This window comes from Carlito syrichta, unplaced genomic scaffold (genome assembly GCF_000164805.1).
Source record: "Carlito syrichta isolate Samal-C Ts95f unplaced genomic scaffold, Tarsius_syrichta-2.0.1 Scaffold301937, whole genome shotgun sequence".
In the NCBI taxonomy this organism is placed as follows: domain Eukaryota; kingdom Metazoa; phylum Chordata; class Mammalia; order Primates; family Tarsiidae; genus Carlito; species Carlito syrichta.
In genome coordinates this window covers 382,598-393,595 of record NW_007246033.1, presented here as the reverse complement: position 1 = coordinate 393,595, position 10,998 = coordinate 382,598, and the positions used below count along the sequence as shown (strand labels likewise).

Here is a 10,998-nt window from a genome sequence, read left to right as displayed (position 1 = left end):
CAGGTACTGGGAAACTATGGGGGGGAGGGGGAGGGGATTAACAGTAGCAAATATCTGTCTGGGCCTGGGAAAACACCTCTTATAAACAGGGTGCCTGAATGAAACGTAATTGTACACCTAACCCTTAACTGTACCCCACAAAACCATAATAAAAAATATTGATTAAATAAAAAAAGAAAATTCATGAAGCAACTGCTTCAGGCACCCCGCAAGCAGGAAAACCATGCACTTTTTGCAAAATATATTTTTATCTCATATTGAAAATGCAGCTCTTATGTGGGTACAAGATTGCTATAAGAAGGGCATACCTATAAATTCCAATATGATTTGAAAAAGCGCAGTCATTATATAACTTAGAACAAAAAGGAAATTGAGGAATCTAAAGATAGTGAATTTAATGCCATCAAAGGATGGTTTGATAGTCTTACAAGGGCATTTGGTTTACAAAATGACCAGATAACAGGAGAAGCAGCTTCAGCCAAACAAAATGCAACAGACAAGTTCTCAGATGCCATTAAGTAAATCATGAAGAGAAAGAATATCTACTTGAACAGAATTTAATGCAAACTAAAGTAACCAATTCTGGGAAAAAAAATGCTGCAGAGAGCATTTATTAGTAAGCGAGCACCAAGATTTAAGGGAGAAAGGCATAGGCTAACTCTACTATTTTGTACAAATGCAAGTAGGTTTATGATCAGGATTATTCTTATCTATAAAGCTGCTAAACCCTTAGTCATGAAGGGAATAGATTACACCAGCTACCAGTTATTTGTTCACAGAAGAAGGCCTGGACAACTTAAACTCTTTTTCTAGATTTGTTCCATCAAAGTTTTGTCCCATAAGTCAGGAAGTACTTTGCCCATAAGGGACTGCTTTTTAAAATTCTTTTGATATTGGACAATGCCCTGTCCACCCAGAACCTCATGAGGTCAACACTAAGGCACTGAAGTGGTCCACTCAACTTCAAACTCAAAGTCTCTAATTCAGCCTGTAGATTAGGTGGTCATAAGGATCTTTAAGGCTCATTACATGGTACTCTATGGAAAAGACTGTCAACACTAAGGAAGAGAACAGAGAAAACATCATGAAAGGCCAGAAAGACTACACCATTGAAGATGTCATCATTGTTATAGAAAAAGTCTTGAAAGTCCTCAAGTCAAAACAATAAACTGCTAGAAGAAACTGGGCCATGATGTTGTACCTGACTTCACAGATGTAGACAGAGCAAATCAAGGAACTCAGAAGAAAGATTGTAGATACAACAACAACAAAATAAAGGTGGCGTATGAAGGATTTCAACATGTGGATTTTGTACAAATCAAGAGCTAATAGACACCAGATTAGAGGAATTAACAGAAGATGACTTGGTGGAAATGCGTGTCTCCAAGCCCATGCCAAATGATGAGGAAGAAAACATGGAAGAAGCAGTACCAGAAAACAAACTGACATTAGACAAGCTGGCAGAAGGGCTCCAATTATTCAAGACTGATTCTGACTTCTTGTTATGACATAGACCCTTCTATGATATGGGCACTGAAACTAAAGCAAACAGTGGAAGAAGGATTGGTGCTATATAGAAACATTTTTAGAGAAGTGAAAAAGCATACCAGTTAGACCAACTACTATGTATTTCTATAAAGTTACAGAGTGTGCCTGCCTCTCTGCCTTCCCTTCTACCTCTTCCACCTCTGCCATCCCTGAAACGGCAAGACAACCCCTCCTTTTCCTCCTCCTCATCAGTTAAATGTAAAGACAATAAGGATGAAGATTTTTATGATGATCCACTTCTACTTAATGAATAGTAACTACATTGTATCTTCCTTATGATTTTCTTAGCTTACTTCATTGTAAAAATATAGCATATAATACAGATAATATACAAAATATGTGTTACCAGACTGCTTATGTGATTAGTAAAGCTTCCAGTCAACAGTAGTAGTTTAGTTTAGGGTGAGTCAAAAGTTATTACTTGGATCTTCCACTACACAGTGGGTTGGCATCCCAACGCCTGCATTATTGAAGGGTTGGCTGTATATATAAAACAAGGAATTGACTCATGTGATTATGGAGGCTGACAAGTCCCAAGACCTGCAGCTGAGAATCTGAAGGCCCAGGAGAGCAGATGGTGTAGAACCAGTTCAAAACCTGGTGAGAGCTGATGTTTCAATTCTAATTCAAAGGCAGAAAAACTTGATGCTCCAGCTCAAGACAGTCGAACAGGAGGAAATTTCCTCTTATTTGAGAAAAGATCCACTTTTTTCAATTCAGGCCTTCAGTTGATTGAATGAGGTCCACCCATATTAGAAAAGGCATGAAGCTCTACTCAGGCTATTAATTTAAATGTTAAATTCACCCCAAATACTGTCACATAAATAACCAGAATAATGTTCATCATATATCTGGGCATTTTGTGACCCTGTCAAGTTGACACATAAAATTAACCATCACACCATTACCTAAAGGCAGAGAATGCCAAAATTACAAAATACCTGAAAGAAAAAAGAAAATTTATCAAATCCTAGTGTGCAATTTCTCATACTCCCTCCCTATTACCCCCAGCTGCAAGACTTTACAGTGAGCAAAGGCATACCAAGAGAAAAGCTACACTAAAATCCTTAAACAGATTATTATTATGGAAAAAATATAGACAATCATACCGAAAAAAACCACCAGACCCAAAGAGTTTCTCTGTGGTACTCCACCACTCTTCAAACCAGACAATCTCAATGTTGCATGAATTATTCAAGAGTATTAAAAAGAAAGGAAAATTCCCCAAATTTTTTGAAGTTAATATGTTACCAATTGGTAAACCAGATAATGACTGTGCAAAGAAGAAAACTGGAGGCTAAGGTACCACTAACAAATATCAAGGCAAATATACTAAAACAAAATATTAGCAGACAGAATTCAATATCACTTAAGGAATTAATATGGAATGATCAAGTAGGTTTTATTTCTAAAATGTAAATTGGTTCAAGATTTAAAATGATATTGATATATTTTACCATATTAACAAATATAAAAGGGAAAATGATTATCTCTGTAGATGCGGACAAAATCTTTGACCAAACTTAACACTCATTCATTAATTTTAAAACACCCAAGAAACATGAATTAAGAGATTTTTTCATAACATGATAATATCTCTATCTGAAGATAGAACTAGAGCTAGATAGAGATATATAAATGCTAATGCCAGAATCTTATTTCATGGGAAAACATACCCTATTAAATAAGGCAGCAAGGCAAGGATTTTCTGCTGTTCTGCATTGTCCTAGAGTATTAATGAATATGCTTAAACAAAAGAAAGCAATTAATGACATAAGAATGGATAAAGAAGGAACAGAATTATCTCTATTTGCAGATGGTAAGATAGTATACCTGGAAGTCCCCAGAGAATCAATGATACAACTAATTTAAACTATAAAAAAATTCAGAAACATGTACTAACTAAAAATAAAATCCTAAGCCCTCCACCAACTGAATGAACCCCCTGTGGCCAAAAGGATCCCCCCAAAACTTTAAAACTTAATTTCCAGCCTCATTATACCCCCCTCCTTTTATTGTTTAGACACAACTGACCAGCATTAATGTTGAAATAGAGATCATAAGACCCACAGAAGAGACACCTTGTGGCAATAAGATACTAATTATAAACAGAACCTAAGGCCATGCCAGGCAAGGGTTAAGCCACTACCCCATACTTAAAGAGTAAACTATGTTCTATCTGCCACAGGGTTTTTCTTCTTCTCTAGCAGTTAAATAAGCATTGGCCTCGAGATAAGCAACATTAAAACAATTACAACTCATTTAGCTTACAGATGCTGACTAACTGAATCCCTGCTCCAGCAGCCAAACTAAGGACAAGATACTGAATTCAGTAACTTTCTCCAAATATGAAAATCACTGACCGTACACTGGTTCTGGTAAGTTTCAGAGACTGCACACTTGCTCACCTTCATGTCCTCAAAAGACCTTTTGACATATAGACCTAATTGTGATACATTTTAAATGTTAAGTCTCCACCCCAAAATGAATATGAGTCATCGTGTTACATACATGTTTGTTCAAAACGAATGTCTGGACCACCTTCATGAATATTCATGGATCTCCTGTAATCTCTTGAATATGTATGTTTAGCTAATCCATTCAGCATAAAACTTTCAAAGTGCTTGTCTCTGATTTTGCCTGGAGGCACACATCCTAGCCTACAGGATGGTCAGTTTGCGGCTATAACCCCTTACAAGAAACAGTCTTCTTTTTTCCTTTGTAAATTTATAAAGTGTTTTTCCTTTTAGTTAACACATGTTGGAATAAAAAATCAATAGGCTTTATATACAAAAACAATAGTTAGAGTACACTTGGTAGAGAGAAGCACATTCACCATTGCAACAAAAGATTTTAAATACTTAGGATTACATTTAACAAGAAATATGTAAAACCTATATGATAGCAACTTCAAGTCATTTCTGAAAGAACAAAAGTCAGTTGGAAAATATGGATAGATAGTCCTATTTCTTGGATGTGATGACTTGACATTGTAACGATGTCAGTTCTCCTTAAGTTATCTTATAAATTCAGTGCAATATCAATAAAAATGCCAGTTAGCAAATTTAAGAAGGTAGACAGGTTGATAAAGTTTGTACAAAAAAAAATACAAGAATAACCAGGAAAACAATAGAAAATTAAAAACACAAAAAAGAACTAACCCTACCACACACTAAGACATACTATAAAGATTCTATGATAATGTCGGCACATAAATAGGCAACTAAATTAGGGGAAAAGAATACAAAGTCCAGAAAGAAACCCTAATAGACATGGAAATTTAGTATACGGTCAAAGTGGCATCTCAAATTACTGAGGATAAAGACAGACTTTTTAGAAATGGTTCTTTGAAAATGGGTAGTCATTTGAACAAAAAATAAAATTAGATGCATATACCACACAATATACAAGAATAAACTCTAATTTGTTTGTAGCTAGTAGGCTTCCCCAACTGTGGCTCCCTCCTTTCTGGAATTTACTCCCTCAATCTCTGGTCAGTATGGCTATGCCTATCTCTGACCTCTGACTTATCCCAATAGGATGAATGATTTCTACTTGAGCTCTATCTTTGTTGTGTTGTCTGAGTGAAAAAGTACATTTGGAAGGTACATGTGGATCTCATTCACTGTAGTCACTTTCTTTCAATATAAAAAAATGAAAATCCAAATACTGGGGTTTTAAAAAGCATGAATGAACTCATCTTTAGTGTTGGTGTGTGGAAAATAAGAATGAATAAAGAAGGAACAAAATTATCTCTATTTGCAGATGATAAGATATTATACCTGGAAATCCCCAGAAAATCATTGATACAACTAATTTAAACTGTAAAAAAATTCAGGAACATGCACCAACTAAAAATAAAATCCTGAGATTGGATATCCACTATCCACTCCTATCCATTCTAAGCTTTCTATGACTCAAAATTCAAAAAGAAAAAAAGTGAATTTAGTGCATATTTTTCAAAAATTCTAAGATAATAAACATAAACTCAAAAGATAACTGACAAACTGTGTGAAAATGTTCACAAACTATACTACAGATAAAAGGTTAATGTCTTCAATATAGAAATAATTTTTAAAAATTAAAGAAACAGGCTCTTGAGCCACGTTAATGCTTCAGTCCACTCCTAATTCTCTGGCGAATATGACTTCTCCTGCTTAACACATCTCTCTACTTTCAAAAAAAAAAATTGAAGAAACAAAAGACCAAAATTTGATAGAAAAATGGGAAAGTAGTTGATTTTTCCTCTGAATTCTTTTACTATTTTTTTCTTATCGCTTGTCTGAATTTTTAGCAGCTTAACTATAATTGTTTAAAAGTGGTATTCTTTGTCCTTTATCCTGTTTGAGGTTTGCTGAGATTCACAGATCCTTGGGGTACTTTATTTGTTCAAATAAATAAATTTTTGAAATAATATTTTTCAGATTCCTCTTTTTCTGAGACTCTGAGACTCCATTTACATTAGTTTTAAATTGCTTTATATTTTTCCACAAGTTATTGAGACTTTTTTCCCCCCAAGTCTTTTTTTCTTTTAACCTCTGTTTCAAGTTTGGGTAATTTTATTTGTCTACTTTCAATTCCACTGAATTCTTTCTTTCTTCAATGTTTCCTCTATTGCTAATCTCATCTAGGAAAGTTCTGGTTTTAATACTGTATTTTTAATTCTAAAATTTCCTTTTGGTTCTTTTAGATATTTTATATATCTCTTGAAAATCACTATCTTCTCACCTATTTAATCACCCTCATCTCTTCCTGTATTTTTAAAAAATATTTATCAAGCCGGGCTCGGTGGCTCAGCCTGTAATCCCGCGCCTTTGGGAGGCTGAGGTGAGTGGATTGCATGAGTCCGCGGGTTCGAGACCCGCCTGGGCAGCGAGACCTCATCTCTACAATAAATCAAAAAATCAGCCGGGCGTGGTAGCGCGTGCCTGTAATTCCGGCTACTCAGAAGGCTGAGGCGGAAGGATCGCCAGAGCCCAGCAGGCGAGGCTGCGGTGGCCGGGAGCGGCCACTGCACTCCAGTCTGGGTGACAGAGTGAGACTCCAACTCAAAAAAAAAAAAAAATATTTATCGTAGTTATTTTGAAGTTCATGTATGCCAATTCTAACATGCGAATTGTCTGTGGCTTGTTTCTACTGGCTGGTTTTTCTCTCTCTCTCTCTCTCTCTCTCTCTCTCATGCTTAGTAATTTTTAATTATATACTGGATATTATAAAAATACATTACAACAATTCTGGATTATTCTATCTTTCTTGAAAAATTGTCGAGTTTTTTCGAGCAAACAGTTAAATTACTGGCAGATCACACTTCCTGTGGAGACTAGGTGTCAGCCTTTGTTTAAACAAGTCTGTTTTAGTTTTACCAGCATCTCTTAGTTTCATGGTGTGATCATTAGACCTTAGTCATGGCCCTTTCGAGGTTTCACTGAAACATAAAAATTCTACATTAAGCACCTCTAACCTAGAAGAACTTTGACTCCAAATTCTATATCCCAGCTATAGACAGCTGTAGAAATCTGTGCTCATTCTTTTCAGTCTTTCAGTTGTTGTTGACTCTTGAGCCATTTTGAGTCTCAGCCCATGCATGTGCAGTATAGAAGTCAGACAAGAATTTTATTGAAGTTGGTATGCAGATTAGGATAGTTTCCCAATTGTGGTTCCCTCCTTTCTAGGATGTACTTCCTCAATTTCTGGTCAGTCTGGTCATGAACTCTGATTCTCTTCCCAATAAGACAAGTGATTTCTTCTTGGGTTCTGTCCTTGTATTGTTTGAATGAAGGTGCACCTGTGGAAGAAAAGCCAGATCTCATTCACTGTGGTTACCTTCTTTCAAGCGTTGTATCTTATCCAGTTTGTGCCTTTTTTTTTTCTTTCTCAGTGCTTTCTACTAAAATTTTTATTTTGTTATCTAGAGCTTATCATTTTTAGCAGCAAGAGGGTTAGTCTAATACAAGCTATTCTGCTATTACTGGAAGCCAGAAATCCTACTTCAATAATGAACATTTAAATAAGTCCTAAAAATTAATAAGACAAAAAATACAACAGGAAAAAAGTTTTTAAGACTAACATAATCAACTTGGAACTTCGAGAAGGGAAAATGTCTGAGAAATAAATTATCAAATGATGCCTAACGTCATCAGTAAGTAGAGAAATATAAACTAAGATAATAATGAGATATCTAGTTCCTACCCATTGATAGGCAAAAATTAAATAGCTAGACAATACGAAATATCAAGAGAATGTGACATCAGTAAGATGTCAGACATTTTTAATGAAAATGTATACTAGGAAAAAGTAGTAGTCATTGTCTTGTCAGTTTAAATATTCACACATCTTATGACCTAACATTTCCACTTACGTTCAAGAAAAACTCTTATGCATGTTGCACTAGACTTTCTATGATCAATTTAGCATAATCTCCACCCTCTTCTATACTTTCTCTTACATAGCAGAACAGCATAGAAACTATCTTTTCCAGATGTCTTGCAAACGGAATTATGTGCTAAATAATACCAGTAAGAAGCACTTCTGTAAAATCTGGAAAGCAAAAAAGAAGTCATTAGTTTTCAGCAGCAACTATAAGCAAAGCAGGAAGCTTTGGTAGAAAATAGTAATGAGGTTTGCCAAAGGCATTGCACAATTCTGAATGTAGCCTACTTCACTGGTGCAAGCAGCTGAGACCACTAACAACAGTTTCCTTATACTTTCTGCACCTCGATATTTCCTGCAAACTAGTAGTTATCACCCTAACTTTCCTTTCTAAAGCCCTGACAACATTTGATACCCTCTGATATGCTGTATTAAATCCCCTTCTACTCAATATACTCTGAGCAAACTAATTCTTAAATTTTTAAAAATAAAACAACCTGAATGCCCTAATGGTATATACATATAATACAATATTATACAGCAGTAAAATGAATGGCCTACAGAAAGAGCAACATGAATAAGGCTTAGACTTTTAATAATGAGTGAAAAAAGAAAGACACAGAAGATAAAACTATGAATATCCTTTGAATAAAGTATTTAAAAAGGCAAAACCAAACCATTTATTTTGGGCACATATATCTATGTGTGAGCAAACTTTTAAAAAAGGAAATAAAAAACACAAAATTTATGCTCACTACCTATTAAGCTATTAAGACAATAGTTGGAGAGTGAATCAGTCACTTGGAAGATTGGACTGAAGAATTATTTTAAATGTAGCACAAAAAGTTAAAAGATGAAAGGCCAAAAAGAAAATTAAGAACACTGGAAAAAAACACCAAGAAGTGTGATACTCCTCAAATGATATTTCTAGACGCAAATAATAGAAGAAATGAAAGAAAGCAATGCATGGCTTAAAATTTTCTAGTACTGTGTGAAAAAACATGAGTCTTCAGAATGATAATGCCAAGTCCAAGAAGGAAAATAAATACAAATTCTCACTCAAAATACCATAAGCACAAATATAACACAGAGAAAATTATAACATCTACCAGAGAAACAAGAAAGTTTCAGCTTCAAAAATAAGAATCAAAATGACATCAGACCTCTTATCAGCACCACAGAATGCATGAAAGCAATGAAAAAAATTTCTAAATCCTGAACAAAAATAATTTAGACTCTGAATTCAAAGCACAATAAAACTTCAAAATAACCGAACTATTCAAGAGTAAAAGTAAAATAAGGATATGTTAATAGATCAAAGTACTCAGAGATTTTACTACCTAGAGACTCTCATAGAAGTAAACTTCTAAAGAAAATGTTTTAACAAGAAGAAAAATAAGCTCAAAAGGAAGAATTTTCATATATAAGTCAATAGCAAGTAATACGTAAACAATAAAAACCTATTGATTGTATCTAAATAAACAAAAAAAAAATTTTTTTTTTTTTGAGTCAGAGTCTTACTGTGTTGCCCAGACTGGAGTGCAGTGGCCGCTCCCGGCCACTGCAGCCTCGACCTGCTGGGCTCTGGCGACCCTTCCGCCTCAGCTTTCCAAGTATCTGGAACTACAGGCACGCGCTACCATGCCCAGCTAATTTTTGATTTATTGTAGAGACGAGGTCTCGCCAAGTTGCCCAAGAGGGTCTCAAACCCGCGGGCTCAGGCAATCCACTCACCTCAGCCTCCCAAAGCATGGGATTACAGGCTGAGCCACTGAACCTGGCTAAACAAAAATATATGAAAAATTAGTTGAAATTAAAATTCCAGATGATAGCATGAGTTACTTAGAATTTTGGGGGGGGGGATGGTGAATGAAAACCTAGAATCAAAAATATTCTATAGCATTCCTATCTTCTTCAATGCTATGAGAAAGTAACTAACAGCAGACTTTCTTGGAAAACTCTAAGTTTAATAATATATATTAAAAATGTAAAGGTAACAATAAGATAGAAATTGAATTCACATACAGCTTTTTAATCATAAGAGGAAAAAGTGGAGCAAAACAAAAATACTAACTTTCAAAGTCAGTGGAATGAAAGCAATATGGTTCCCAAAAGAGAATTTTTAAATATGATCATTTATTTAAAAAGAAAGATTAAATCAATTATTTTTCTACAGAATATGCTAGAAAGATAACAAAATAAACCCAAATAAAGCAAAGGAAAAAACCCAAAATGATGACAAGCATACAAAAAAATCAGAGTTGATTACATGAAACGGGAATAAAGTGACTTTTTGAGTATATTAAAGAAAAAACATGAAATAACAATAACAAATACGTTCAAAGCAATAAAACACAAGTAATAAATGTAGTTACAAGCGAAAATAGTTTTTTAATTATAATAGATATTTTTAAACTACCAATAAACTTGAAAACTTGTGTGAAATTGGGAGGAGGGGGGCAGAGGTCACCAATGGCAACTGCCTTGGCTCGGCTTGGGCTCCCGTCTGTCAAGCAAGTTCGGGTTCAGTTCTGCCTCTTGGAAAAGAACGTGGAATCACCCAGGACCATCCTCCAGGCGGTGAGCAGCGGGAAGATCCGCTCCACCAATATCAGTTGCTCAGTGATCAGGGACGTGAGGCCCGACAGCTCCAAGGCCTGCGTGTATGTGCTGTTCCCAGGCTGGCATCGCCTGGCAATGCACTGCACTCACCTCACCGCTCTGGAAATGCTCACCCTCCAGGTTCCACATCCAGGCCAGGGACGCAGTGGGGAGTGGAAAGGAGCCTGGCTGGTATTGAGCACTGACTGCACCAAAGAGACCAACAAGCTGATTTTAGCCTGGACTAGGACACTTAGCTAGGAAAAACTTGACTTAATCAATTCAAACCGCTATCTTAAGGGCCATGTTGGCGGGAGGTGGAGAAAAGAAAAAACTCCACAATGTTTGTTGCTGGGGCAAGACATGATTGGGGAGGAAGTGCCTGGGCTAACTTGAATTTATTTCACTTTCTTATTATCACTCACTGCTTAACCCTCTTGAATTTGGCTTCTGCCACCTCTCACTCATGATGCCACTTAT

The 10,998-nt window shown here is 35.7% G+C and overlaps 1 pseudogene; it reads left to right on the top strand.

Annotated features, from left to right (window-relative positions):
- Positions 1–10,389: 10,389 nt before the first annotated feature.
- Positions 10,390–10,717, top strand: LOC103258033 (annotated as a pseudogene).
- Positions 10,718–10,998: the final 281 nt, after the last annotated feature.